Source organism: Hyperolius riggenbachi, chromosome 12 (genome assembly GCF_040937935.1).
Source record: "Hyperolius riggenbachi isolate aHypRig1 chromosome 12, aHypRig1.pri, whole genome shotgun sequence".
In the NCBI taxonomy this organism is placed as follows: domain Eukaryota; kingdom Metazoa; phylum Chordata; class Amphibia; order Anura; family Hyperoliidae; genus Hyperolius; species Hyperolius riggenbachi.
In genome coordinates, this window is record NC_090657.1 from 83,420,273 (window position 1) to 83,436,027 (window position 15,755).

The window sequence follows — 15,755 nt, forward strand, 5'->3', positions numbered from 1 at the left end:
GTAATAAGAAAAAAAAAGAAAAAAAATGTTTTCTCAGTTTTCAACCATTATAGTTTTAAAATAATACATGCTACTGTAATTAAAATCCACACATTTTATTTGCCCAATTGTCCCGGTTATTGCAACATTAAAATATATCCCCAGTACAATGTATGGTGACAATATTTTATTTGGAAATAATGGTGCCTTTTTTCAGTATTACATCCATCACAAATTTCTAGCCCATAATTTAATAATCATATACCCTGTAATTTTACTAGCTCTTGTCTCAGCGGTAGTAATGGTTAAGAGAAAAACTGAATTGGAATGGGCCCAATATGTTACTACTCAACAAAAGGAGGCACAACACTGGCCTGAATTTGCGCCCAGTTTATTTGCAATGTCTGCACACTACATGTTTTGGGAGGAGCCCTTCATCAGGTGTGTCTCTCCATCTCCCATCACCAACATATTCCCATACTGAGTCCATACTAGTCCACCATGTGACTAGGGCGGAGTTACAGGTTAACCCTTCACATGCACCATATTGTACTATACAAACAACTAAATACAGTTATAACACAGGGCAGTATGTTCTGTCTACTCTGCGATGCTCTTTGCTGTCCATTCATATTCATTCCTCGGAAGCCTGAGTCATTCCTTCCTGTAAAGGAAGCATATTACAAAAAGCACTTCTGGTTAATTTGCTCATTTAAAGAGGAACTGTAGTGAAAATAGCATAATTCATAAAATTGCTTATATTTTACAATATTTTCATAGATTATTTAGTCAGTGTTTGACCATTGTAAAATCTTTCCTCTCCCTGATTTGCATTCGGAAAGTTATCGCTGGTGGTGACATCTTTAGTTCTGCCAGGTGATCTGTTCAGAATTTTCATTACTGAGAGTTCTATGCACAGAGGGAGATATTGCTTGCTTGGCAGTTGGTAAAAAGGCGTTATTTCCCACAATGCAACAAGTTTCATAGGTAGCAATCTGTCAGGATTAGAGTCATGACATCACACTGTGGGAGGGGTTTTACCACAATATCAGCCATACAGACCCCCCCCCCCCCAATGATCTATTAGAGAAAAAGTAAAGATTTCTTGTGGGAAAGGGGGTGTCGACTACTGATTGGGAAGAAGTTCAATCCTTGGTTACAGTTCCTTTTTAACCACTTTACCCCCGCCCGTACAAATTTCTCAGTCCCTTTTTCCATCCTTTAACCCCCAGGGACGGAGAAATCTGTACTTTCCGCACTCCCGCCGCTGCCGGCGCTCCCGCTCTAGCGCGCACTCCCGCGGGTAAACACGCCGCTCGCCCGGAGATCAATGAACGGGAAAATCCATTCCCGTTCGTTGATCTAAGCCCCGCAATGATCCGCTGCTTCTCCACTAAGCAGCGCGATCATTGTGAAAATTGCTGTGGTGGTCAAGGGGTAAAACCCCTCAGTGGTGAAGTGGTTAAACCCAATGAGATCAACTATCCAGTCTTCTGATCCATCTAGTTTCTTTCTGTAATAACAGCCTGTTCCTGCCCCTCCTCTGTTTAACGCCCCCACCTGGTCTAAAGCCATCCAACACACCTGTGCTGCAGAATGGCTGCTCTTATAAAATGTATTGTTACTGGGGGTGTCTCGAGATGGGGGTGTCTCGAGATTCCATGCCCATTTGTAAGTTCCTTTTTGTGCTTCTGAATGCACGTGTTTATGCTTCTTCTAGTTTTCCCTATTTATACTTGCCCACATGGGCATTTTAAAGCATAGATAACATAGGAACTACCACATGTGTAATGTCCCCTATTCTGACCACTATGGGGATGTAAGAAAACGTCATGTTAAGCGAGGCTAAGGATGGCGTCAAGAATGGAGTAACGTGTTCAGATTGATAGAAAGCAGAAATATGGCTTCAAATAGGTGTGTAAATAGGCAATTCAAACAGTCGGAGGCGCCCTTTAGTTTTACAATATTATCATAAAAGTATTCGGGTTCACGATGGTAAGAGTTTAAGTCTTACCTGTGATGAAGATTCGTAAACAGATATCTAGATTAAATAATTTATTAAGCACTTTGCCAACGCGTTTCGCGACCGCACAGTCGCTTCTTCAGGTCAAGTTATTGTGCAATAAAGTAAAGAGGAAAATCCTGGGTGCCATGTGTGTAAATAACTCATCAGCTGCAGCTTTGTGTGCCTGATCCTTTGTCTCTCTCTGCCTCACAGTGTTAAATAAACAGTTTACAGACAGGAAGAGCTCATTCTGAATGGGAGGGGGGGAGCATACAAGAACAGGAATAAAGTACAGGTCCTTCTCTACAGACCTTTTCTCTGTAGCTAAGAAATCCCTCAGCTGTTCTCATATGATCTGTGAGAAAGCAGTGTGTGTGTGTGTGTGTGTGTGTGTGTGTGTGTGTGTGTGTGTGTGTGTGTGTGTGTGTGGGCAGGGCAACAAGAAACAAACAGTAAGGATTTTGACACATCTAAAATCGAAATCGCTGATGCCAGCGTTTTCGTTTTTTTTGCGTAATTGTTTTTAGCGCCTCCCAGCTATTCTTGAGCGCTGCACTTTTTCTTTTAAAAAAAAAAGGGCTTCTCTAAGCGCTTTTGCAGAGCGATTCTGTTTTTTCACCTTCTGACGTCAGTCAGGAAGTGAACTTTTTCACCCGGAGATTAATAAATACAATGTATTTATTAATGAAAGCGCTGGGGAAATCGCTATACAAAGCATTTTTTCAAGCGCTTTGCGATTTCCCTATACCTTCCATTGAGGCAAATCACCCTAAAAAATGGTACAGGCAGCGCTTTGGTGAGCGGATCAGAATCGAACCACTCACATGTGAACACTCTCATTGGGAATCATTGCACAAGCGCTTTTAGGGCGATTTTGAACATCGCTGGCACTTAAAAAAAGGCGAAAATGCCCTAGGTGTGAACAAGCCCTAAATCCTCTGCTAATAGTGACAGAGAAGTGGAACCTATCTACATGGTATAGCTCTAGCCTCTGACGCTGACACAATCTGTTACAAACAGCTGATAAATGAGGCATTTTTTTCCTCATAGGCTGTGGTGAGAGACTTCTGAAAAGCTTTCTATTGCTGCTGGCTAAAAGCTCTATAGGTATGTGTGGTTTACAGAAGGACAATTTCTTTAATAGTTGTTCTTTAAGGTAGCCATACACTGGTCGATAGCCACCAGATCGACCAACAGATATATCCCTCTCTGATCACATGAGCATCATCACCATGAAATTGATTCAAAACCTGTGGAGCTGCCGCCTACCTCAACGCCCCCAGACCTCCACCGATTTGGGCTGACCCGGCCAGCAGCAATAATCTCACCTGTCCATCGGCATGAGTCCACGTGGTCCATTCTGTCACTTCTTTCGGCGTCCTCTTCCGTGTCCTCTTCACTTCCTGTCCTGTCTTGTGGCAAGCCAAAGTTCAAACAGTAGATTGCGCTCTACTCTTTGAACTCTTGCTTGTCACAGGATGGGACAGGAAGTGAAAAGGATATGGAGAAGAAGGCCAGCTGGAAGAAGTGACAGCACGGACCCCGGGGACCCGAACCAGCTGGACAGTTGAAATTATTGCTGCCACTATGCTGCGTAGTCATCGTCGAATCAAACCAACCGCTGTTGATCCAGTGAAATTTTCCCTCTGGACCAATCGACAGAATCAACCAATGTCAGATGGAAATCGGTCGATTGGTCAATATTTGCGTTAACGATTTCACAGCAGATTTGATCACAGTGATAGAATCTGCTGTATATCTATGGGAAGTCAAGCTAGTGTGTGGGTACCTTTAGACAGTCCCCAAGCTCAGGTCTTTCTTCCCTATGCTCATGTAGTTGATTCGGTCTGTGGGCTTGCTGAACACTTTAGTGATAAAGTTGCCTCCCTCTTTTCTGCTCACTAAATCTAAATTAATTAATTAAATAGTTAATTGCTTTACCAGAAACTTCAGAACATTTGATTGTGGGATGTAAACAATTAGCTTCCTCTACCATGGACTCAAACACCTCACTGGAACCCTTCCAGAAAATCAGGATAACATCCACAAACCTGAAATAACACATCATACAGTCTGCATATGTTTTGCTATCAATAAACATTTTCTTCTCTAAATTATATATAAAGCGGTTTGCAAAAGAGCCTACTGGTGTGCCCATGCAGGTTCCTTACATCTGCACATAAGACTCTTATGTGCAGATGTAAAACTTAAAATAATTACACCTGCACGCTAAGTATTAGGTAAACATTCTTGTTAAGTTATTCAATATTGCATTATCATTTTCTTATTATTGCGTATCATTTTATACCAAGGAAGTACCATGCTTTTTTTAGCCGCAATTAAAAGAACCACTGCCGTGAAAATCTTAACATTTAAAATACATGTAAACACATACATAAGATGCATGTTTTTTGTAGAGTAAAATGAGCCATAAATTACTTTTCTCCTATGTTCCTGTCACTTACAGTAGGTAGCAGAAATCTAATCCAGGTTTTGGGCTAGTCCATCTCTCCATAGGGGATTCTCAGCATGACCTTTATGCTTTATATGCTGGATACACACGGTGCGTTCGCGCACTCGATTTTCCCGTCGATTCCCGTCGATTCATTTATTTCCAACATGTCCGATTTGGATTTCGATGGATCGTTAGGTCGATTTGCATGCAAAGTATGCCGAATCGAACTAACGATCCATCGAAATCCAAATCGGACATGTTGGAAATAGACGAATCGACGGAAAATCGAGTGCGCGAACGCACCGTGTGTATCCAGCAATAAAGATACTCCTTGAAAAAGATTAGATGCTGGCCAGCCTCCGTGCTCACTGCACACTTTTTTGGCAGTTGGGCAGAGCAACTGCCATTCACCAAGTGCTTTTGAAAATAAAAACCTTGCGGTTCTGTCAGATTTCTATTACTTACTGTAAGTGACAGCAACATAGGAGAAAATAATTTATGACTCATTTTACTCTGGACGAAACATACCTCTTATCTGTATATGTTTACATATATTTTAACCATTTCAGCCCGCAGGGATTTTTCACCTTCTGCATCAGAGCAATTTTCACCTCCCATTCATTCGCTAATAACTTTATCACTACTTAACACAATTTATTGATCTATGTCTTGTTTTTTCCGCCACTAATTAGGCTTTCTTTGGGTGGTACATTTTGTTAAGAATTATTTTTTTATAAATGCATTTTAACAGGATTAACCTATTTTAGTTCCTGGACGTAGAAACTACGTCCAGGAACCATGCATGCTCCCGTGCACTCCCGCGGCCGATCGTGCGCGTGCACGCGCGCTCCCGGCCCACAGTTCGTTACCCAGGCAATCAGTGAATCGGCCCGCTGAAAAAGCGACAGCTTCTCTCGGAAGCTTAGCTTTTTATGGCTGTTGCCTCCCCCATGCGTCTCTCTAAGCGTATGTTACGCTTAGAGTGACGTCATGTAAACAAACTCATGGCCGCCATCTTGTGGCCAAAAAGTAAAACTACAACTAAAAGTAAAAAAAATAAAGCTCAAGACACATTTACATTATAAAACTATTGTTTACATCCCATCCTCCCAAAAATACCCAAATAAAATGTTTAATATAAAAAAAAAAAAAGATTACAATTAAAAAAAAATGTAAATATTTACCTAAGGGTCTAAACTTTTTAAATATCAATGTAAAGGTGAAATATTTCTATATTTTTTTTAACTTTAAACTTGTACATAGTGATAGATGCAAAACGGAAAAAATGCACCTTTATTGCCAAATAAAATATTGTCGCCATACATTGTGATAGGGACATAATTTTAACGGTGTAATAACCGTGACATATGGGCAAATACAATACGTGAGTTTTAATTATGGAGGCATGTATTATTTTAAAACTATAATGGCTGAAAACTGAGAAATAATGAATATTTTCCGTTTTTTTCTTATTCTTCCTGTTAAAATGCATTTACAGTAAAGTGGCTCTTAGCAAAATGTACCCCCCAAAGAAAGCCTAATTGGTGGTGGAAAAAACAAGATATACATCAGTTCATTGTGATAAGTAGTGATAAAGTTATAGGCTAATCAATGGGAGGTGAACATTGCTCAAGTGAAAACGACGGAACGCAAATGGGTTAATAAGAAAAAAATGGAAAAAAATCATTATTTCTCAGTTTTATTTGCCCGTTTGTCTCAGTTATGACACCATTTAAATTTTGTCCCTATCACAATGTATGGCGCCAATATTTTATTTGGAAATAAAGGTGCATTTTTTTCCGTTTTGCGTCCATCACTATTTACAAGCTTATAATTTAAAAAATGTTCGTAGTATACCCCATTCAAATGCATATTTAAAAAGTTCAGACCCGTAGGTAACTATTTATGTTTTTTTTTTTTTTTTTTTTTTAATTGTAATTTTTTTTTCTATTAAAATTTTTATTTGGGTAATATTTTGGTGTGGGAAATAAACAGTTAATTTTTAATGTTATACGTGTAAATTGTAATGTAAAAAATATGTAGATGTGGTTACTATTTGGCCGAAAGATGTCCACCTTGAGTTTTTTTTTCTCCTTGTGCTTCTCGCTAAGCGGAAGCACAAGGGGGACACTGAAAATTTTACGTGCAGAAAGACTGAAGCCTCTTGTAAGAGCGGTTCGGTTTTTCTGCTGGGGACACGGATCGGTGATCGGGAACCACGTTCCCGTTCACTGATCCCAGGGCTACCAGGGGACAGCACGGGGGCGTGCTCACGATTGCGCGTGGAAGCGTGCCGAAACGCAGCAGAGCAGCCGCCCAGACGTGAGCATCACGTCCGGGCGGCAGAAATGGTTAAATTTTAGGATTTTTTTAGGATTACCGAGACAAACTGGCAAATGAAATACATAGGTTTTAATTATGGTAGCGTGGATTATTTTAAAGCTATAATGGACGAAAACTGAGAAATAATGATTTTTTTTCTTATTAATCCTGTTAAAATGCATTTATAAAAAAATAATTCTTAGCAAAATGTACCACCCAAAGAAAGCCTAATTAGTGGCGTAAAAAACAAGATATAGATCAATAAATTGTGTTAAGTAGTGATGAAAACAATCTATAGCTTGGGTTTTTTTTCGCCACCAATTAGGCTTTCTTTGGTTTGTACTTTTTGCTAAGAATTATTTTATTCTAATTGCGTTTTAATGGGGGAATTTAAGAAAACAATGGAAAAAATCCATTATTTCTCAGTTTTTGGCCATTATAATTTTAAAATAATACATGCTACCATCATTAAACCCACACATTTTATTTGCCCATTTGTCCCGGTTATTGCAATGTTTAAAATATAAGCCTAGTACAAGGTATGGCACCAATATTTTATTTGGAAATAAAAGGTGCATTTTTTTCAATTTTGCGTCCATCAACGTTTACAAGCCCATGATTTAAAAACACAGCAGTAATATACCCTCTTGACATACATATTAAAAAAGGACAGCCTCTAAGGTAACTTTTTTTTTTATGTTCATTTTTTTTAAACTAGGTACTATGGGAGAGTGTGGGAGGGAAAGATTTATTTTTAAATGTAAATGTGGGACTTTTTATTAAGAAAAAGTTGTATGTAGGTGTCATTTTACGATTTGGCCGCTATTAGTACGCTTTCTGTTTTTGTGAATGACGCAGCATCTCATTGATCGCCGGTGCTCATTCACATGGGGACTTAGATTAATGGATGGGAACTGCGTTTGCGTTCATTCATCCCCACGCTACCAAGGGAGGGAGCGAGCGGGAGTGCACGGCGTCAAGGAAGGAGTATCTACGTCCCTGCAAGGTAAAGCAGGGACATAGATACTCATGCCGGGGGAGGGGAAGTGGTTAAAGGACCTCTGTCGTGAAAATCCTAAAATGTATCAGGTCCTGCCAATAAAGCTTTTTTGAATTTGGGCGGAGGCAATAAAGTTGAGTTCTTTCAATCCTTTATTGTGTCATAGGCCAGATATCCATCTGATCACCTGGTGAATATCTGGTGTATGGCACAATAAAGGATGTTTACTTTACACTCAGTGTGCAAACCCTCTGGACTTGTTCTTTTGGCGATTACTGGTCCAGCACCTGGGAATCCTGTATTTTGTACGACCTCACTACTGCATTCTACACTATCAGATGGTGTCTGTAAAGTCTATGTGGCCAATTGGCTACACAGATAAGGATTGTTTCCTAATAGCTTGAAAACATCATCCACCCAAATCAGTCCTTTTCAGTTTGACTTCCATGGTGATGCTTGTATTAAAACCAGTCAAGTGATTATCTAGCACAACATAAAGGAACTTGATATATTTGTGCAGTTTCTGTTTCAATTCCCCCTCCCCCCCAGACTGCCTGGTTATGATGCAGTACGGCCTCCAATAAACTACATTGCAACAGAGTCACAGTTTAATAGCATCACATTCACAATAACAGCACTTGCTTGTTTGGTTGTAGATGGTATGAAGTGAATTAACATGTGACTGAAAAATGATATTATAATTATACTGTATCTTTTTTTCCTCCATTTCAGACTCTGAAAACAGATAACTGTGAAGATAAAGTCATTTTCATGCTAAAATAAAGTGAGCACAGTTGTTTCTGGCAAGTAAATATTATTTAAAGTGAACCCGAGGTGAAAATAAACCGATAAGATAAACAATTGTATTTATTCTCCTACTCCTAAAAATGACTTTTTTTTTTTTTTTTTTTTAGATATCCCCATGTTTTTATTTTATATTTAAACATTTACAAAGTAGATTGAATGTTTTGCTGCCTCTAAGTGCCAGCCTAATAAGTGTCCCAAAAAGTCAATAGTTAATGTACAATGGGATGCGAAAGTTTGGGCAACCTTGTTAATCGCCATGATTTTCCTGTATAAATTGTTTGTTGTTTTGATAAAAAATGTCCGTTAAATATATCATACTGTATAGGAGACACACACAGTGATATTTAAGAAGTGAAATGAAGTTTACTGTATTTACAGAAAGTGCACAATAATTGTTTAAATAAAATTAGGCGTGTGCATAATTTTGGGCACTGTTGTCATTTCATTGATTCCAAAACCTTTAGAACTAATTATTGGAATTTAAATTGGCTTGGTAAGCTCAGTGGCCCCTGACCTACATACACAGGTGAATCCAATTATGAGAAAGAGTATAAATAAATAAATACATTTAATGGGATCAATTGTAAATTTCTCTCCTCTTTTAATTTTCTCCGAGGAGCAGCAACATGGGGTCTCAAAACAACTCTTTAAATGACCTGAAGACAAAGATTGTTCACCATCAGGATTTAGGGGAAGGATACAGAAAGCTGTCTCAGAGATTTCAGCTGTCTGTTTCCACAGATAGGAACATATTGAGGAAATGGGAAAGCACAGGCCAAGTTCGGCTCGAAGTCGCAGACCAAGAAAAATCTCGGATAGACAGAAACAACGAATGGTGAGAACAGTTAGAGTCAGAGTCAACCCACAGACCACCACCACCACCGTCTTTACCTACAACATCATCTTGCTGCAGATGGATTCATTGTGCATCATTTGACCATTCGGCACACTTTACACAAGGAGATGCTGTATGCGAGAGGAAGCCTTTTCTCCACCCACAGCACAAACAGAGCTGCTTGAGGTATGCTAAAGCACATTTGGACAAGCCAGCTTCATTTTGGAATAAGGTGCTGTGGACTGATGAAACTAAATTTTAGTTATTTGGGCATAGCAAGGGGCATTATATGTAAATCAATCGGAGGTCTAATGCAGAAGGTAGATTAAGTAGACATGGATGTGGGGCCTCAAACAAAGACCTCCTGTTCCAATGTAACAAATACAGTCCTATCAATCTGCCTATAACACAACCAGTTAGTGATAACTTAATCAAAGACAATGGAGTTTGGTCTCAAGTGTAATAAAAATACATATACTTTAATTTATCAAAAAGGGAAGATATAAAACAAAGATTAAAAATTAAGGAAGGAATGTTGCGGAGTCATAAACAGCATTATTCATGGCCGGCCATACAATCAGAACAAACCACTCGCACCAATCATACCAAAACCCCTCTATCTAGCCTATTAGGTCTCAGCGCTGAGATAATTGGAAAAAATGACATAGCATAATGCAAGTCCATTGATCCTCAGAGGTGGTTAGCTACTGTCCATGCACATAGTTATGGAGCAAGGTCACAAAATAATAGTAGAATTCATCATCAGAGAACATGCAAAGCACGTATCATTGTAATTGATTCAGCAAGCTTTCATGTCAGCGCGAAGCCATGCACATAGAGATAAGGACTCAGCAGGTCTCACCAGTCCAGTTTCAGCAAATATCGGCAAGCAGCGTGTAAACATGCAGGTCATAGCATAATAGGATAGATCTCACCAGACTTGATTCAGACTTTCATAGCGCTGTTCGGATATTCATAGGCCGAGTGGGTATGTAGAGTGTTGTCGTTGGGGGCCCCCCTAGTTAGGTCGCCATATGTTGCAAGCTGACAGCAGGCATACCGTGGGATTACGGCTGGCTGGCGTCCCAGCTCAGCTGCAGTGACGATCTCCACGCTTTTCCGGATAGGAAGCTCGCTCAGCTGTCGGCAAGGCTCCTGGGTAGGGTAGTACCCTGTGGGGAGTAGTTAGGACGGCCAGACGTGGCTTTGACTCCGCCCACCGACGCGTTTCACGCCGTGGGCGTTTCTTCAGGGTGTGATTCCCTCCCTCCTGTGCAGTCACTTATAATACACCAGGATCTCCTCCTCTTTCAAGTCCATTCCTCCGCTATTGGTCAATCTTCGCTACACCAATAGTAGCTGTCAGCAAAACAGCGGGGACAGGTGTAACTTGTGCAGAAAAAGGGGGGCTTCTGATGTGGATTATACAATCAAATGGATCAATAGAATATTCGTCAGGCAACTTGGGTATGAGTTCCGCATGAGCCAAACATGATTTTTATCTCAGTGGGTAATTTATAATAGCCAGAGAGCTATCATCATAGCGAGAGCGCTACCACATAGGAATTTAGGAGCCACTTTGGCTGCATATTTCTCGCATATCGCACATTTAAAGGAGACCTCACCTATAAAGGTCTAATATCAATTCTAAGGCCAGGAAGGGGAAACATACTCTAGCTAACACAGGGAACCCCGCATAGTGCATTCTCGTCACATATAAACTAACATCCATATGCATTCATACGCAGAAATGCCCTCAAGTCCAATTCCCTGTTGAGGCCATGCGGATACAGGGTATTCAACCTATGTATCCACATGGCCTCCTTACAGTAAAGGACATCATCATAATCTCCCCTCCTGCCTGAAATGTTCAATTTGTAAATGCCTTTCACTTTGGTCCCAGCAAGGGGCATTATGCATGGAGGAAAATAACACTGCATTCCAAGAAAAACACCTGCTACCTACAGTAAAATATGGTGGTGATTCCATCATGCTGTGGGGCTGTTTGGCCAGTGCAGGGACTGAGAATCATGTCAAAGTTGAGGAATGCATGGATTCCACTCAGTATCTGCAGATTCCGGAGACCAATGTCCAGAAATCAGTGACAAAGCTGAAGCTGCGCCAGGACTGGATCTTTCAACAAGACAACACTAAACACTGCTCAAAATCCACTAAGGCATTTATGCAGAGGAACAAGTACAACTTTGGAATGGCCATCTCAGTCCCCAGACCTGAATATAATTGAAAATCTGTGGTGTGAGTTAAAGAGTCCATGCCCGGAAGCCATCAAACCTGAATGAACAAGAGATGTTTTGTAAAGAGGAATGGTCCAAAATACCTTCAACCAGAATCCAGACCCTCATTGGAACCTACAGGAAGTGTTTGGAGGCTGTAAATTATGCAAAAGGAGGATCTACTAAATATTGTTTTCATTTCTTTTGTGTGGTGCCACAATGTATGCACCTGCCTACTTTTGTTTAAACAATTATTGCACACTTTCTGTAAATCCAATAAACTTCATTTCACTTCTTAAATATCACTGTGTGTGTCTCCTATATGATATATTGAACTGACATTTTGCATCGTAACAACCATCGATTTATACAGGAACATTTTGACAATTAACAAGGTTTCCCAAACTTTCGCATCCCACTGTATTTTATCTCCTTTTGCTCTCAGAAGTTGTATTCTGCCAGGAAAACTTTTATGGCTATAATTAGCTTATCAGTGGTGTTTACTATATTCCGGACAAGGTACCGACAAGACAGAAGCTGCCACTTCCATGCCTAGAAATGAACTCTTTCAGGCTGCAAAATAAAACAATTAAAACAGCCTGGTAATGTTTTGCACTGTACATACACATGTTTAGCTCATCATGTCACATATCACCTTGGGTACACTTTAAGTACAATTGTATTTATTATTACAAAGTGTATAATCATGTCACTAGCTGTCCCTCAGAGAAGATCACAATCCCTTCCGTAATCACAAGCTAATGTCTCTACTTGAATCTGAGCATGGTTTTGATTTGTTCTGTGAGGTGCCAAGGTGGATTTGATTTGGTTCATTTCAAGCTGTATATATTTGCATCTCAGTGACCACCTGTAGTCATCAGACCAGGAGTGTCAGATGACCATCTGTGGTCATCAGACCAGGAGTGTCAGATGACTTGATTACTGTCATTCCTGTGGCATGAAAAGCAATAAAGCAGTGCTCACATATAATTTAAGTAGCCTAATTTACTTACAAACCACTAACACCAGAAAATCAGCACTTCATTAGCTGTAGTAATTTGTGAGTCATGCGTATGGGACAAATATGTAGCCAGGGGCTGAGTGGAGGCAAAACCTCTGAACTATGTGTGTTTTCTGAATTTATAACTCTGGAATTATTGAAGAGTACCTAAGGTAAAATGACAGGGCCTGTCCTTACAGGTTCTGTCTTAATAATGGAGGATTGTGGGGGTGTTGAGGTTGAATACTTACCTGTTCTGGCATCATGCCTCCAGGCAGGTGAATTCTCCAGCCTCCTCAGAGATTGAGGCCACGCTGTTTTTTTTTTTAAATGGCTGCCGAGGCTCTGCCCACCCCCATCTGCATTGTCATGGCTGGCCCCCAGCTTGGCAACTGCTGCCTAATTGGTAGCTGCCAAGCTAGGGGCGGACCACGCGGCCAGAAATATGGCCGCAACTGCGTTCCAGCGGAGGGGGACAGAGCGTCACCTGTGACTCGATGATGTCAGATCAGGTAAGTATTTAAGCATGCGCCCCCTGCTGACAGGGTAATATGCAAAGCTCTGTCCCCCTTATTCCTGAACATTACAAGCTCAGAAGTGTCGGCAAATCACTTTGTCATTATCCAAAAAATAAGGAAAGTAATAGAAATGATACATATTAGATATAGTTAAAGGACAACCGAGGTGACATGTGACATGATGAGATAGACATGTGTATGTACAGTGCCTAGCACACAAATAACTATGCTGTGTTCCTTTTTTCTTTCTCTGCCTGAAAGAGTTAAATATCAGTTATGTAAGTGGCTGACTCAGTCCTGACTCAGACAGGAAGTGACTACAGTGTGACCCTCACTGATAAGAAATTCCAACTATTAAACACTTTCCAAGCAGAAAATGGTACATTCTCAGACCCATCACTGTAACCTTTCACACAGTGCCTCCTGTAGGGTGTAGTGGAAAAATATACTGCCACCCATTTAAAGCATACCTTAGCCCTTTTAAAAATTAAAAAATGGAGGGAGCAGGCATGTGTAGGAAGCTTTCCTCATCCTTATGTCAGTTTTCGGCCATTATAGTTTTAAAATAAAATGTAAAACTCTGGATAAAAACCACACATTTTATTTGCCCATTTGTCCTGATTATTGCAACATTTAAATTATGTCCCTAGTACAATGTATGGTGACAATATTTTATTTGGAAATAAAGGTGCATTTTTTCAGTATGACATCCATCACTGATTTCAAGCACATAATTGAATAATAATATATCCTCTTGACATAAATATATATATAAAAAAAAATAGTCCCTAATGTCTGTAGGTGTAATTTTACTATTTGGCCACAAGATGTCCTTGTGTATTATTTTCTATTTTGTTTCATAAGTACGCAAATAGGAAGTAATGCGTGGCTGTGTTACTTCGCAAGTGACGCAGGCATCTTATTGATGCTGGCAATCACTGAGACCTAGAGGGGAGATGAATGTATGTGAACAAAGTTCCCATTCATTAATCTAACGATCAGCGGCGGGAATGGCGGGAATGCGCAAGGGGGTGGGAGTGCGGTGGCACAATTGCTACTAAATCTGAGAATGATTACTGTTTTTGAAGAAAAACAGTGATCATTCTCGCTGCACAAGTACAGATTGGCTCAGGGGACTTTGGTCCCCTGCCACCAATCCCAACCATCGCAGGCTTCCGCCTGCACGATCATATGCGCAGTCCCAAAAACTGCATGGACATGAGTCTCACGTCCCTGTGGCTGTAGCAGCAGCCGCGGACATAAGACTCATGTCTGTGCGGCTGAAAAGGTTAAGGATGCACGTCGCTGGGAAGTGCCTGCACAATAGCGACCATCTCTCCCAATCCGGAAATTGCCTCGGGGGGGCATTAGGCCTTAACAGTGGGGGAAGGAGGAGAATTGGAGGAGCGGTGGGCATGAGGAGAGCCTCTTACACATGCCTGCTCCCCCCCGTTTTCTGAATTCTAAAAAGGGCTAAGGTATCCTTTAACCATTTGCTGTATTTATACACATAGCAAATGCATACTGTAAGTAATGTACATAACGTATAAATACTTTGAGCTTACAGTATGCATATTCTCTTGTCATATTGTCCTTTGAAGTGAACCTGTCTAGTCATAAAAAATGCCCAAACTAGACTATGAATACTGCCAAATGCTGACAGCTTGTCATGTGTCTGCACATATGTGTTCTTATCCTTAGAACTGGTTTCTGTACATCTGTGCACCAGACTGTCTACTTCCCTTTCCCCTATTCAGCAGTCCAGTACTACATGCTCTGGAATACAGATCACATGTTCTGAGTTTCTTGACCTGTGCACATGTTTTGGGTCAGTGACTCAAGAAAATACTGAAAACAAAGCATTTGATGACAGCCAGCTAGCCACCATTCTATTTCCTGTATTTATATAGCTAAGCTCCTCATTGACATACTGCACAGTGCTTTACCAAGCACTTGGAACAATTCATATCACTCACTGGGCAGATTTTCCAAACCAACTCAAGGAAAATTGCCAGTGGGAATCCTTCCATGCATCAAATAGGAACGCAAGGAAAAATGGGTGGCGGGTGAACTTTATATAAGTCTAAACAATAAATACAATTGTGAATTGGGCACCAAATGAAAAAAAAAATTAGTGGTAATTACTATAGCAAATTTTACTTCTACTAAACCTATCCCTACTCTCACACCTAACTCTTTCCCCTCCGACACCTAATATTCAACTTCACCTTCCTGACACCTAAGCCCAATGCCTAACCCTAACCCCCCCCCCTTCCGGACGCTTCAGGTTTTGTGCATCTCATAAGCTGTAAACCATAATCATCAAAATTATAAGAAATAGATGCTTGCAATATCTCGCTTTGCATGTAATGAGTCTATGTCATATATTAGTTTCACGTTTTAAGTTGAATTACTGTAATAAATGGACTTTTGCACGAGTTTCACCTGTATGTGTATAATAACAACAAAGGCCTCCTAAGATTGATTTATTTGTTGAATGTCCAGGAAGACTGAATCATGAAAATCCAGGGGTACTTATCAAATCAAAGCATCCATTCAGCACAATCCAAGCTGCTACAAGTAGAGACATAAATGGACGG

The 15,755-nt window shown here is 40.4% G+C and overlaps 1 protein-coding gene and 1 long non-coding RNA gene across 12 annotated transcripts in view; one reads left to right on the plus strand and one right to left on the minus strand.

The window, feature by feature from the left end:
* The window catches only part of LOC137540857 (uncharacterized), an 82,988-nt gene that overhangs the window by 18,651 nt on the left and 48,582 nt on the right, over positions 1 to 15,755 (plus strand). For 6 of the 11 annotated variants that reach the window (XM_068262040.1, XM_068262030.1, XM_068262031.1 and 3 more), the window contains exon 2: positions 8,494 to 8,545. The exons of 2 other annotated variants lie outside the window; for them this stretch is intronic. The gene's annotated coding sequence lies outside the window, so the exon portion shown is untranslated. Of the gene's footprint in view, positions 1 to 4,846; positions 4,906 to 8,493; positions 8,565 to 15,755 lie in introns of those variants that run through there. 3 more of the 11 variants (XM_068262032.1, XM_068262035.1, XM_068262037.1) reach the window with 2 other exon arrangements.
* Positions 93 to 4,586, minus strand: LOC137540861 (uncharacterized). Its single transcript, XR_011025061.1, has 3 exons — positions 4,450 to 4,586; positions 3,926 to 4,035; positions 93 to 643 (listed from the first exon to the last, which is right to left on the minus strand). It is a non-coding gene; the product is annotated as an uncharacterized lncRNA (long non-coding RNA).